Source organism: Arachis stenosperma, chromosome 3 (genome assembly GCF_014773155.1).
Source record: "Arachis stenosperma cultivar V10309 chromosome 3, arast.V10309.gnm1.PFL2, whole genome shotgun sequence".
Lineage (NCBI taxonomy): Eukaryota > Viridiplantae > Streptophyta > Magnoliopsida > Fabales > Fabaceae > Arachis > Arachis stenosperma.
Genome location: NC_080379.1, coordinates 61,069,266 through 61,083,924, shown reverse-complemented (window position 1 = coordinate 61,083,924; position 14,659 = coordinate 61,069,266). Strand labels below are relative to the sequence as shown.

Here is a 14,659-nt window from a genome sequence, read left to right as displayed (position 1 = left end):
AAGAGTATACCATCTGAAGAGGAGTCAATTACAGGGTGTATGAATCAGAACCGACGACATTCTATGCTAAATGCTTATAATATGGAACAAGCTATGATTGACTTATAAGAGTTAGTCTTATAAAAAGATAATATTGTTGGGTGATAAAGAGGTACAATGATAATCACATGTGCACCAGATGTACCATCTCTCAAGATCATACTAAACTGGACTCTGATACAATTGCATAAGTGATAAAACAATTAATTAAAGCTGACCCATCCATAAAGGCAAAATCTGTCATTGCTAAAGTGCAATCAAAGTTCAACTACATGATAAGTTATCACAAAGTATGATTGGCCAAGCAAAAGGCAGTTGAGAAAATATTTGGTGGGTAGGAAGCTTCTTATGAAGCTTTGGCCACATGGTTTGAAGCAGTGGTTGCAAAAAACTCATCAGCAGCTGTTGAGTACGAAACTGCATATGCTACTGAGGGGATGAGTTAGTTGAAGATCTTCAGATTTTGACGCGAGTCTTATGGGCATTCTACGTGTATTATAGCATTCAGCAGTTGCAAGCCACTGGTCTAAGTTGATGGCACACATTTATATAGAAAGTATAAAGGAGCTCTTTTAGATGCACTATCATAAGATGACAACGGGAATCTCATGCCTCTTGCATTTGCCCTAGTCGAGGGTGAGACTATCAATGTTTGACACTTTTTTCTTAGTCATTTGCAAACACATATGGTTAATCGAGATGGTGTTGCCATTATCTCTGATCGACATGAGTCAATTATCTCAGTTGTAGGTCGTAGTAATGGAGCATGGCAATATCCGAGAGGTATTCACATATTTTGCATCAAACACATAGCATGCAATTTCCTGAGGAGGTTCAAGGCGCTGTATATGCAGAAGCTAATTGTTAACATAGAGTATTCTAGAATAATGCGTGAATTCGATATGCGTTACCAGAGATTATATGAGCGTGGGGAGGCTTACAGGTAATGGCTGGACAATATCCTTCGACAGCAGTATGCCTTGGCATATGATGGTGGACATCGCTGGAGATATATAACCACCAAGTTAGTGGAGTGTATTAATGGAGTTTTGATAGGTGCATGCAATCTCCTCATAATAGTCTTTGTTAAGGCAACCTTTTACAGGCTGAATGCGTTGTTCAAAAGGAAGAGACATGATCCTAAGGCTCGTATAAGTGCAGGTCGACTATTCTCTGAATATCCAACTAACAAAATTCTATCAAATAAGCGCGCATCTGAAAACATCTAAGTTAACTTATTTGATAGGAAGAATGAGGTCTTTGAAGTGCGTGAGATGCCCAGTGGTATGGAGTTTGCAGTAAAGTTGCATCTTCGGCATTGTGATTATGGTGAGTTTTAGGTAAATCTAATTCCTTGTTGCCAAGTCTTTGCCTATTGTGCAAACCAGTGCCTAGATTGAAAAGTTCCGAAAGGTGTACAAAACCCGCTTCAGGCCACTAGAAAACCCAACAATATGGCTTGTGCATCAAGGACCAAGACTAGTACCCAATCCAAATTTAAAGCGAGTGACTGATGAGCGGATAATTTATACGCTTTTTGGCATTGTTTTTAGGTAAATTTTAGTAGGATCTAGCTACTTTTAGGGATGTTTTTATTAGTTTTTATGTAAAATTCATATTTCTGGACTTTACTATGAGTTTGTGTTTTTCTGTAATTTCAAGTATTTTCTGGCTGAAATTGAGGGACCTGAGCAAAACTCTGATAAGAAGGCTGACAAAGGACTGCTGATGCTGTTGGATTCTGACCTCCCTGCACTCGAAATAGATTTTCTGGAGCTACAGAACTTCAAATGGCGCACTCTTAATGGCGTTGGAAAGTAGACATCTAGAGCTTTCCAGAAATATATAATAGTTTATACTTTATTCGAGATTAAATGATGCAAACTGGCGCTCAACGACAGTTCCATGTTGCATTCTGGAGTCAAACGCCAGAAACACGTCACAAACTAGAGTTGAACGCCAAAAATAAGTTACAACTTGGCGTTCAACTCCAAGAGAAGCCTCTGCACGTGTAAAGCTCAAGCTCAGCCTAAGCACACACCAAGTGGGCCCCGGAAGTGGATTTCTGCATCAATTACTTACTTCTGTAAACCCTAGTAGCTAGTCTAGTATAAATAGGACATTTTACCATTGTATTAGATGTCTTTGACCATTCGATCTTTTGACCACATCTTTGGTCTCAGTTTTATTCTATTGTTCATCTTGGAGACTATTGATCACATTTTGGGGGCTGGCCATTCGGCCATGCCTGGACCACTATCACTTATGTATTTTCAACAGTGGAGTTTCTACACACCATAGATTAAAGGTGTGGAGCTCTACTGTACCTCGAGTTTCAATGCAATTACTACTATTTTCTATTCAATTCAGTTTATTCCTGTTCTAAGATATTCGTTGCACTTCACCATGATGAATGTGATGATCCGTGACACTTATCATCATTCTCACCTATGAATGCGTGACTGACAACCACTTCCGTTCTACCTTAGACCGGGCACATATCTCTTGGATTCCTCAATCAGAATCTTCGTGGTATAAGCTAGAATTGATGGCGGCATTCGTGAGAATCCGGAAAGTCTAAACCTTGTCTGTGGTATTCCAAGTAGGATTCAGGGATTGAATGACTGTGACGAGCTTCAAACTCGCGATTGTTGGGCGTGATGACAAACGCAAAAGAATCAATGGATTCTATTCCGACATGATCGAGAACCAACAGATGATTAGCTATGCTGTGACAGAGCATTTGGACCATTTTCACTGAGAGGATGGGATGTAGCCATTGACATCAGTGATGCCCTACATACAGCTTGCCATGGAAAAGGAGTAAGAAGGATTGGATAAGGACAGTAGGAAAGCAGAGATTCAGAAGGAGCACAACATCTCCATACACTTATCTGAAATTCTCACCAATGATTTACATAAGTATTTCTATCTTTATTTTCTGTTTATTTATTGTTATTATTTGAAAACTCCATAACCATTTATTATCCGCCTAACTGAGATTTACAAGATGACCATAGCTTGCTTCATACCAACAATCTCCGTGGGATCGACCCTTACTCACGTAAGGTTTATTACTTGGACGACCCAGTGCACTTGCTGGTTAGTTGTGCGAAGTTGTGAAGTTATGTTTGGACCATGGTATCATGCACCAAGTTTTTGGCACCATTACCAGGGAGAGAACGAACATGAATGCCATTATTAGAGATCACAATTTTGCCTACCATGTTTTTGGCGCCGTTGCTGGGGATTGTTTGAGTTTGGACAACTGACGGTTCATCTTGTTGCTCAGATTAGGTAATTTTATTTTTGTTTTATTTTCAAGAATTTCTCCAAAAATATTTCAAAAATTTCTCATCTGTTTTCGAAAATTATTCTAAATTTTTAAGAATGAATTCTAGTGTTTCATGAAGCATGTTGAAGCCTGGCTGGCTGTAAAGCCATGTTCAATTGTTTTGGACTGAGGCTTCCAATCATCAACATAGAGGTAAGTTAATTGAAATATCAGCTGTTGTATGTCTGATTTATATCCTAAAGCTGGCTGGCTATTAAGCCATGTCCAATTCCTGGATCGGAGCTTTAGGCTAACATTGAAAGATTCCTAGAATTCTTATTAAAAATTTTGAATTTCTTATTTTCTTTTTCCCAAAAAAATTTCAAAAAAAAAATACAAAATAAAATCCAAAAAAATTATAAAATCATAAAATCAAAAAATATTTTGTGTTTCTTGTTTGAGTCTAGTGTCATGTTTTAAGTTTGGTGTTAATTGCATATTCATCTTGTTCTTGCATTTTTCGAAAATTCATGCATTCATAGTGTTCTTCATGATCTTCAAGTTGTTCTTGGTAAGTCTTCTTGTTTGATCTTTAAGTTTTCTTGTTTTGTGTTTTTTGTTATTTTTCATGTGCATTTTTGCATTCATAGTGTCTAAACATGAAAGATTTCTAAGTTTGGTGTCTTGCATGTTTTCTTTGCATCAAAAGTTTTTCAAAAATATGTTCTTGATGTTCATCATGATCTTCAAAGTGTTCTTGGTGTTCATCTTGAGATTCATAGTGTTCTTGCATGCATCATGTGTTCTGATTCATAATTTTCATGTTGTGAGTCATTTTCATGTTTTTATCTCTCATCATTTAAAAATTCAAAAATAAAAAAAAATCTTTTTCTTATTTCTCTCAAAATTTCAAAAATTTGAGTTGACTTAGTCAAAAATTTTTAAAGTTAGTTGTTTTTTATAAGTCAAGTCAAATTTTCAATTTTAAAAATCTTATCTTTTCAAAACTTTTTCAAAAATCAAATCTTTTTCATTTTTTCTTACTATTTTTTGAAAATTTTTAATTTAATTTTCAAAATCTTTTTCTGATATTTATCTCAAAATTTCGAAAATTTTACTAACAATTAATGTGATTGATTCAAAAATTTGAAGTTTGTTACTTTCTTGTTAAGAAAGGTTCAATCTTTAAATTCTTGAATCATATCTTTTAGTTTCTTGTTAGTCAAGTAATTAAATTTTACTTTAAAAATCAATTCTTTTTTAAAATATCTTTTCTATCATATCTTTTTCAAAATTTTATCTTATTCCAAAAATTTGATTTCAAAATATCTTCTAACTCCTTATCTTTTCAAAATTGAATTTCAAATCTTTTCAACCAACTAGTTGACTTTTTGTTTATTTTAACTATATCTTATCTTTTTCAAAACCACCTAACTACTTTCCTCTCTCTAATTTTTCAAAATTACCTCCCTCTTTTTCAAAATTCTTTTAATTAACTAATTGTTTTAAATTTTAATTTTAATTTTAATTCTTCTTTTCGAAAATCACTAACCCTTTTTCAAAATTAATTTTCGAATTCTCTCCCTCTTATCTTCTTCTATTTATTTATTTATTTACTAATACTTCTCTTCATCTCAAGAATCTGAACCTATCTTCACCCTTGTGTTTGGATTCTTACATTTTCCTTCTTCTATTCCCTTTTTCTTCTACTAACATAAAGGAATCTCTCTACTGTGGTAAAGAGGATCCCTATTATTATTTTCTGTTCCCTTCTTTTTCATATGAGTAGGAGCAAGGACAAGAATATTCTTGTTGAAGCAGATCCTGAACCTGAAAGGACTCTGAAGAGGAAACTAAGAGAAGCTAAATTACAACAATCCAGAGACAGCCTTACTGAAATTTTCGAAAAGGAAGAGGAGATAGCAGCCGAAAATAATAATGCAAGGAGGATGCTAGTAAAAAGTGGTCACAAGACCGAATGATCCAAAGACTTCTAATAAACTAGTAAAAAGTTCTATTTATACTAAACTAGCTACTAGGATTTAAAAAGATAAGTAATTGATGCATAAATTCACTTCCGGGGCCCACTTGGTGTATGTTTGGGCTGAGCTTGATCTATCCACGAGCTGAGGCTTCTCTTGGAGTTGAACGCCAAGTTGTAACGTATTTTGGGCGTTCAACTCCGGTTCGTGACGTGTTTCTGGCGTTTGACTCCAGACAGCAACATGGAACTGGCGTTGAGCGCCAGTTTATATCGTCTAATCACGAATAAAATATGGACTATTATATATTGATGGAAAGCTCTGGATGTCTACTTTCCAACTCCATTGAGAGCGCGCCATTTGGAGTTATGTAGCTCCAGAAAATCTATTTCGAGTGCAGGGAGGTCAGATTCCAACAGCATCAGCAGTCCTTTGTCAGCCTCCTATCAGAGTTTTGCTCAGGTCTCTCAATTTCAGCCAGAAAATATCTGAAATTACAGAAAAACACACAAACTCATAGTAAAGTCCAGAAATGTGAATTTAGCATAAAAACTAATGAAAACATCCCTAAAAGTAACTAGATCATACTAAAAACTACCTAAAAACAATGCCAAAAAGCGTATAAATTATCCGCTCATCACAACACCAAACTTAAATTGTTGCTTGTCCCCAAGCAACTGAAAATCAATTAGGATAATAAGAAGAGGATATACTATAAATCCCAAAATATCAATGAATATTAATTTTCATTAGATGAGCGGGACTTGTAGCTTTTTGCTTCTGAACAGTTTTGGCATCTCACTTTCTCCCTTGAAGTTTAGAATGATTGGCTTCTCTAGTAACTTTGAATTTCGGATAATGTTATTGATTCTCCTAGTTAAGTATGTTGATTCTTGAACACAGCTACTTTTATGAGTCTTGGCCGTGGCCCTAAGCACTTTGTTTTCCAGTATTACCACCGGATACATAAATGCCACAGACACATGACTGGGTGAACCTTTTCAGATTGTGACTCAGCTTTGCTAGAGTCCCCAGTTAGAGGTGTTCAGAGCTCTTAAGCACACTCTTTTTTATTTGGATCACGACTTTAACCACTCAGTCTCAAGCTTTTCACTTGGGCCTTCATGACACAAGCACATGGTTAGGGACAGCTTGATTTAGCCGCTTAGGCCTGGATTTTATTTCCTTGGGCCCTCCTATCCATTGATGCTCAAAGCCTTGGATCCTTTTTACCCTTGCCTTTTGGTTTTAAGGGCTATTGGCTTTTTCTGCTTGCTTTTTCTTTTTCTTTTTTTTTTCAAGCTTTTGTTTTTCACTGCTTTTTCTTGCTTCAAGAATCAATTTCATGATTTTTTAGATCATCAATAACATTTTTCTTTGTTCATCATTCTTTCAAGAGCCAACAATTTTAACATTCATAAACAACAAGATAAAAAATATGCACTGTTTAAGCATTCATTCAGAAAACAAAAAGTATTGTCACCACATCAATATAATTAAATTAAATTCAAGGACAATTTTCAAAATTTATGTACTTCTTGTTCTTTTGAAAAAATATTTTTTATTTAAGAGAGGTGAAGGATTTATGGAATTATTTATAGCCTTAAGACATAGTTACTAACTACTAATGATCATGAAGTAGAGACACAAAACATAGATATAACATAAAAAACCGAAAAACAGAAAGATAAGAAAAAGGAAGTTAAGGAATGAGTCCACCTTAGTGAGGGTGGCGCCTTTTGAAGGTCCAATGGTGCTTTTTGAGCTCCTTTATGTCTTTTCCTTGCTTCTGTTGCATGATCCCTAGTGATTTTGGTGTTCCTACCCTTAGTTGCTTCCAATAATTATGTGGAGGAACATGTATCCCCTGAGGTATCTCAGGGATTTCTTGATGAGGAAATTTCTCATGCTCTCTTGATGTGTAGTCAAATGCTCTTCTACTGAGTTATGGACCCTTGAGATGAATATCTCCATCTCCCATGACTCAGAGGTGGAAGCTTTTGTCTTCTCTTTTTCTTTTCTAGAGGATTCTCCGGCCTTGGGTGCCATCAATGGTTATGGAAAAACAAAAAGCTTATGCTTTTACTACACCAAACTTAAAATATTTCTCGCCCTCGAGCAAGAGAAGAAAGAAGAGAAGAAGAAGAAGAAAATATGGAGGAGAAGGGGAGGTGTAGGTTTCGGCCATTTAGGGTGGGTTTGGGTAGGAAAGATGTTTGAATTTTGAAGGTAGGTGGGGTTTATTGGGAAGAGTGGATGGATGTGAGTGGTGAAGGGGGTAATTGGGAAGAGAGGTTAAGGTGATTGGTGAAGGGTTTTTGGGAAAGTGTGTTATAGGATTAATTAGGAGGTAAGGTGGGAATATGTTAGTGGGGATCCTGTAGGGTCCACAGATCCTGAGATGATCCTGTGGGGTCCACAGATCCTGAGGTGTCAAGGATTTACATCCCTGCACCAATTAGGCATGTAAAATGCCCTAGCATACCATTCTGGCGTTTAAACGCCGAAGTGGTGCACGTTCTGGGCGTTTAACGCCCATGTGCAGCATGTTTCTGGCGTTGAACACCAGTTCCATGTTTGTTACTGGCGTTCAGTGCTAGCTTTCCTCAGAGCATATTCCTGGCGTTCAAACGCCAGGATGTTGCTTGTTTCTGGCATTCAGCGCCAGATCCATGCTCTGTTCTGGCGTTGAACGCCAGCCAGATGCACCTTACTGGCGTTTAAACGCCAGTAAGTCCTTCCTCCAGGGTGTGATTTTTCTTCTGCTATTTTTGATTCTATTTTTAATTTTAATAATTTTTTTCGTGACTCCACATGATCATGAACCTACTAAAACACAAAATAACAATTAAATAAAAATAAAATTAGATAAATAAAAATTGGGTTGCCTCCCAACAAGCGCTTCTTTAATGTCAATAGCTTGACAATGGGCTCTTATGGAGCCACAAAGGTGGTCAGGTCAATGTTGTGGACTCCCAACACCAAACTTAGAGTTTGGATATGGGGGTTCAACACCAAACTTAGAGTTTGGTTGTGGCCTCCCAACACCAAACTTAGAGTTTGATTGTGGGGGCTTTGTCTGACTCTGTTTTGAGAGAAGCTCTGCATGCTTACTCTCCCTTGTTACAGAAGGATAGCCGTGTGCCTTAAACACAAGGTAGTCCCCATTCAATTGAAGGACTAATTCTCCTCTGTTAACATCTAGCACAGCTTTTGCTGTGGCTAGGAAAGGTCTTCCAAGGATGATGCATTCATCTTCTTCCTTCCTAGTGTCTAAGATTATGAAATCAGAAGGGATGTAAAGGCCTTCAACCTTTACCAACACGTCCTCTACTAATTCATAAGCTTGTCTTAGTGACTTATCTGCCAATTGTAATAAGAATAAGGCAGGCTGTACCTCAATGATCCCCAGTTTCTCCATTACAGAGAGTGGCATAAGATTTATGCCTGACCCCAGGTCACACAGAGCCTTGTTAAAGGTCATGGTGCCTATGGTATAGGGTATTAAGAATTTACCAGGATCTTGTCTCTTTTGAGGTAAAGTTTTCTGAACCCATGTATCTAGTTCACTAATGAGCAAGGGAGGTTCACCTTTCCAAGTCTCATTACCAAACAACTTGGCATTCAACTTCATGATGGCTCCTAGATATTGAGCAACTTGCTCTCCAGTTACATCTTCATGTTCTTCAGAGGAAGAATAATCTTTAGAGCTCATGAATGGCAGAATGAGATTTAATGGAATCTCTATTGTCTCTATATGAGCCTTAGATTCCCTTAGGTCCTCAATAAGGAACTCCTTCTTGTTTGAGAGAGGTCCCAGGAGGTATTCCTCACTAGGATTTTCGTCCTTCTCCTCCTTTGTGCATTCGGCTATATTGATTACATCAATGGCCTTTCACTCTCCTCTTGGATTCTCTTCTGTATTGCTTGGGAGAGTACTGGGAGGAGTTTCAGTGACTTTCTTACTCAGCTGGCCCACTTGTGCCTCCAAATTTCTGATGGAGGACCTTGTTTCACTCATGAAACTTAAAGTGGTCTTAGACAGATCAGAGATTAAATTTGCTAAATTAGAGGGGCTTTGCTCAGAATTCTCTGTCTGTTGCTGAGAAGATGATGGAAAAGGCTTGTTATTGCTTAGCCTGTTTCTTCCACCATTATTAAAGCCTTGTTGAGGCCTTTGTTGATCCTTCCATGAGAAATTTGGATGATTTCTCCATGATGAATTATAGGTGTTTCCATAAGGTTCACCCATGTAATTTACCTCTGTTATTGCAGGGTTCTCAGGATCATAAGCTTCTTCAGAAGCTGCCTCTTTAGTACTGTTGGATGCATTTTGCCATTCATTCAGACTTTGAGAAATCATGTTGACTTGCTGAGTTAACACTTTATTTTGAGCCAATATGGCATTCAGAGCATCAATTTCAAGAACTCCCTTCCTCTGAGGCGTCCCATTATTCACGGAATTCCTCTCAGAAGTGTACATGAATTGGTTATTTGCAACCATGTCAATAAGTTCTTGAGCTTCTGCAGGCGTTTTCTTTAAGTGAATGAATCCACCTGCAGAATGGTCCAATGACATTTTGGAAAACTCATATAGACCATAATAGAATATATCTAATATGGTCCATTCTGAAAACATGTCAGAAGGACACTTTTTGGTCATCTGCTTGTATCTTTCCCAAGCTTCATAGAGGGATTCACCATCTTTTTGCTTGAAGGTTGAACCCCTCTAAGCTTGCTCAACTTTTGAGGAGGAAATAATTTATCCAAGAAGGCCGTGACCAGCTTATCCAGGAGTCCAGGCTATCTTTAGGTTGTGAGTCCAATCATGTTCTAGCTCTGTCTCTTACAGCAAAAGGGAAAAGCACGAGCCTGTAGACTTCAGGATCTACTCCATTCGTCTTTACAGTCTCACAAATCTGCAAGAACTCAGTTAAAAACTGGTAAGGATCTTCAGATGAAAGTCCATGAAACTTGCAGTTCTGTTGCATTAGAGCAACTAATTGAGGTTTCAGCTCAAAATTGTTTGCTCCAATGGCCGGAATGGAGATGCTTCTTCCATCAAATTGGACGTTGGTTTAGTAAAATCACCTAGCATTCTCCTTCATTATTGTTGTGGGTTCGGCTGCCATTCCTTCTCTTGTTCGAAAATTTCAGAAAGGTTGTCTCTGGATTGTTATAATTTAGCTTCTCTTAGTTTCCTCTTCAGAGTCCTTTCAGGTTCAGGATCAGCTTCAACAAGAGTGTCTGTTTCCTTGTTCCTGCTCATATGAAAGAGAAGAGAAAAAGAAAAGGAAGAAGAATCCTCTATATCTAGACAAAGAGGATCCTTATTATTAGTAGAAGAAGAAAAGATAAAAGTGGAGAATCCAATCACAAGGGTGAGGATAGAGGCAGTGAGATGAAGAGAGGTGAAGAGAAGTGTTAGTAAATAAATAAATAAATAGAAGAAGAGAAGAGAGGGAGAATTCGAAAATAATTTTGAAAAAGTAGTTAATGATTTCGAAATTAAAGATAAGATATAATTAACATTAAATTTAAAACAATTAATTAATTAAAAAGAATTTCTGAAAAAGGATGAGATATTTTCGAAAATGAGAGAGAGAGAGTAGTTAGGTGGTTTGAAAAAGATAAGAAACAAACAAAAAGTCAAATATTAGTTGAAAAAGATATTAAAATCAAATTTGAAAAGATAGGAAGATAAGGAGTTAGATAAGATATTTTGAAATCAAATTTTTGAAAAAAGATAAAATTTTGAAAAAGATATGATAACAAGATAAGATAAGAAGATTGAAAAAGATAGGATTAAAAAAGATTTAATTTTAAAATTAAATTAATTACTTAACTAACAAGAACTAAAATATATTTCTAGAATTTAAAGATTGAACCCTTCTTAACAAGAAAGTGACAAACTTCAAATTTTTGAATCAATCACATTAATTGTTTGTAAATTTCAAAATTTGGAAATAAAATTAAGAAAAAGATTTTTGAAAAAATATTTTGAAATTTTCGAAATTAATAAGATAAAAATGAAAAAGATTTGATTTTTGAAACAATTTTGAAAAGATAAGATTTTAAAATTGAAGATTTGACTTGACTTGTAAGAAACACTAATTTTTAAAAATTTTTGACCAAGTCAACCCAAAATTTCGAAAATTTGGTTTAAAATTGAAGATTTGACTTGACTTGTAAGAAACACTAATTTTTAAAAATTTTTGACCAAGTCAACCCAAAATTTCGAAAATTTGGAGGGAAATAAGGAAAAGATATTTTTTTATTTTGAATTTTTAATGATGAGAGAGAAAAAACAACAAAGTTGACTCACAACATGAAAATTATGAATCAAAACTCATGATGCATGCAAGAACACTATGAATGTCAAGATGAACACCAAGAACACTTTGAAGATCATGATGAACATCAAGAACATATTTTTGAAAAATTTTTGATGCAAAGAAAACATGCAAGACACCAAAATTAGAAATCTTTAATGCATGGATACTAACAAACGAAAAATGCATATGATAAATAACAAAAAGTACAAAACAAGAAAACATCAAGATCAAACAAGAAGGCTTACCAAGAACAACTTGAAGATCATGAAGAACACCATGAATGCATGAGCTTTTCGAAAAAAAATACAAGAGATTTTTAAAACATGCAATTGACACCAAACTTAAAAATTGACTCAAGACTCAAACAGGAAACACAAAATATTTTTGATTTTTATGATTTTCTAATTTTTTTTGTATTTTCTTTTATTTTTTCGAAAAACATATGGAAAAAGAAAATAAGAAATTCAAAATCTTTAAGAAGAATTCCAGGAATCTTTCAATGTTAGCCCAAAGCTCCAATCAAAGGGTTTGACATGGCTTAATAGCCAGTCAGCTTTAGGATGGAATTACATGCATTGTAGTGATTAGTTGAAGACCAATTCCAAAGGAGTTTGAATATGGCTTTGTAGCCAGCTAGGATTCAACATGTTACCATGAAACTCTAGAATTCATTATTGAAAGTTTTGAAGCAATAGAATAATTAAAATTTTTTTTTTTCGAAAATAATAATAATTTTTTTGGAAAAACGAAAACAAAGAAAAATTTTGAAAAATTTTTAAACACTTTTTGAAAAGAAAATTACCTAATCTGAACAACAAGATGAACCGTCAGTTGTCCATACTCGAACAATCCTCGGCAATGGCGCCAAAAACTTGGTGCACGGATTTGTGATCATCAACAATGGCTCCAATGACTTGGTAGCTCTCACACGTGAATTACACTTAGTCACAACTCCACACAACTAACCAGCAAGTGCACTGGGTCGTCCAAGTACGTGAGTAAGGGTCGATCCCACGAAGATTGTTGGTATGAAGCAAGCTATGGTCATCTTGTAAATCTCAGTCAGGCAGATAATAATTGGTTATGGGAAATATAAAGAGATACTGGCTTAAATAATAAAGGATAGAACTACTTATGAAAATTAATGGTGGGAATTTTAGATAAGCGTATGGAGATGCTTGTCCCTATTGAATCTCTGCTTTCCTACTGCTTTCATCCAATCCTTCTCACTCCTTTCCATGGCAAGCTGTATGTAGGGCATCACCATTGTCAATGGCTACATCCCATCATCTCAGTGAAAATGGTCCAAATGCTCTGTCACAGCACGGCTAATCATCTGTCGGTTCTCAATCAGGCTGGAGTAGAATCCCGTGATTCTTTTGCGTCTGTCACTAACGCCCAGCCTTCAGGAGTTTGAAGCTCGTCATAGTCATTCAATCCCGAAATCCAACTCGGAATACCACAGACAAGGTTAGACTTTTCGGATTCCCATGAATACCGCCATCAATTCTAGCTTATACCACGAAGATTCTGATTAAGGAATCCAAGAGATATGCACCCGGCCTAAGGTAGAACGGAAGTGGTTGTTAGTCACTCGTGTTCATAGGTGAGAATGATGATGAGTGTCACGGATCATCACATTCATCAAGTTGAAGTGCAACGAATATCTTAGAACAGGAATAAATCGAATTGAATAGAAAATAGTAGTAATTGCATTGAAACTTGAGGTACAGCAGAGCTCCACACCCTTAATCTATGGTGTGTAGAAACTCCACCGTTGAAAATACATAAGTGATAGGTCCAGGCATGGCCGAATGGCCAGCCCCCAAACATGGACACAAGACTGAATGATCCAAAGACTTCTAATAAACTAGTAAAAAGTTCTATTTATACTAAACTAGCTACTAGGGTTTACAAAGATAAGTAACTAATGCATACATTCACTTCCGGGGCCCACTTGGTGTATGTTTGGGCTTCTCTTAATCTATCCACGAGCTGAGGCTTCTCTTGGAGTTGAAGGCCAAGTTGTAACATGTTTTGGGCGTTCAACTCCGGTTCGTGACGTGTTTCTGGCGTTTGACTCCAGACAGAAACATGAAACTGGCGTTGAGCGCCAATTTACGTCATCTAATCACGAATAAAGTATGGAATATTATATATTGCTAGAAAGCTCTGGATGTCTACTTTCCAACGCCGTTGAGAGCGCACCATTTGGAGTTCTGTAGCTCTAGAAATTCCATTTCGAGTGCAGGGAGATCAGATTCCAGCAGCATCAGCAGTCCTTTGTCAGCCTCCTATCAGAGTTTTGCTCAGGTCCCTCAATTTCAGCCAGAAAATACTGAAATCACAGAAAAACACACAAACTCATAGTAAAGTCCAGAAATGTGAATTTAGCATAAAAACTAATGAAAACATCCCTAAAAGTAACTAGATCATACTAAAAACTACCTAAAAACAATGCCAAAAGCGTATAAATTATCCTACTAGTTTTTAATTGAGTTCTTGCATATCTGTGAGACTATTAAGACTAATGGAGTAGATCCTGAAGTCTACAGGCTCATGCTTTTCCCCTTTGCTGTAAGAGAAAGAGCTAGAATATGGTTGGATTCACAACCTAAAGATAGCCTGGACTCATGGGATAAGCTGGTCGCGGCCTTCTTGGCTAAGTTCTTTCTTCCTCAAAAGCTGAGCAAGCTTAGAGTAGATGTTCAGACCTTCAAACAAAAAGATGGTGAATCCCTCTATGAAGCTTGGAAAAGATACAAGAAGATGACCAAAAGGTGTCCTTCTGACATGCTTTCAGAGTGGACCATTCTGAATATATTCTATTATGGCCTTACTGAGTTCTCTAAGATGTCACTAGACCATTCTGTAGGTGGATCCATTCACCTAAAGAAAACACCTGCAGAAGCTCAAGAACTTATTGACATGGTTGCAAATAATCAATTCATGTACACTTCTGAGAGGAACTCTGTGAATAATGGGAGCCTCAAAGGAAAAGAGTTCTTGAAATTGATGCTCTGAATGCC

The 14,659-nt window shown here is 36.4% G+C and overlaps 1 non-coding gene across 1 annotated transcript; it reads right to left on the bottom strand.

Annotated features, from left to right (window-relative positions):
- Window positions 1-14,321: 14,321 nt before the first annotated feature.
- LOC130971511 (small nucleolar RNA R71) lies at window positions 14,322-14,429 on the bottom strand. Its single transcript, XR_009082726.1, has one exon. It is a non-coding gene; the product is annotated as a small nucleolar RNA R71 (small nucleolar RNA).
- Window positions 14,430-14,659: the final 230 nt, after the last annotated feature.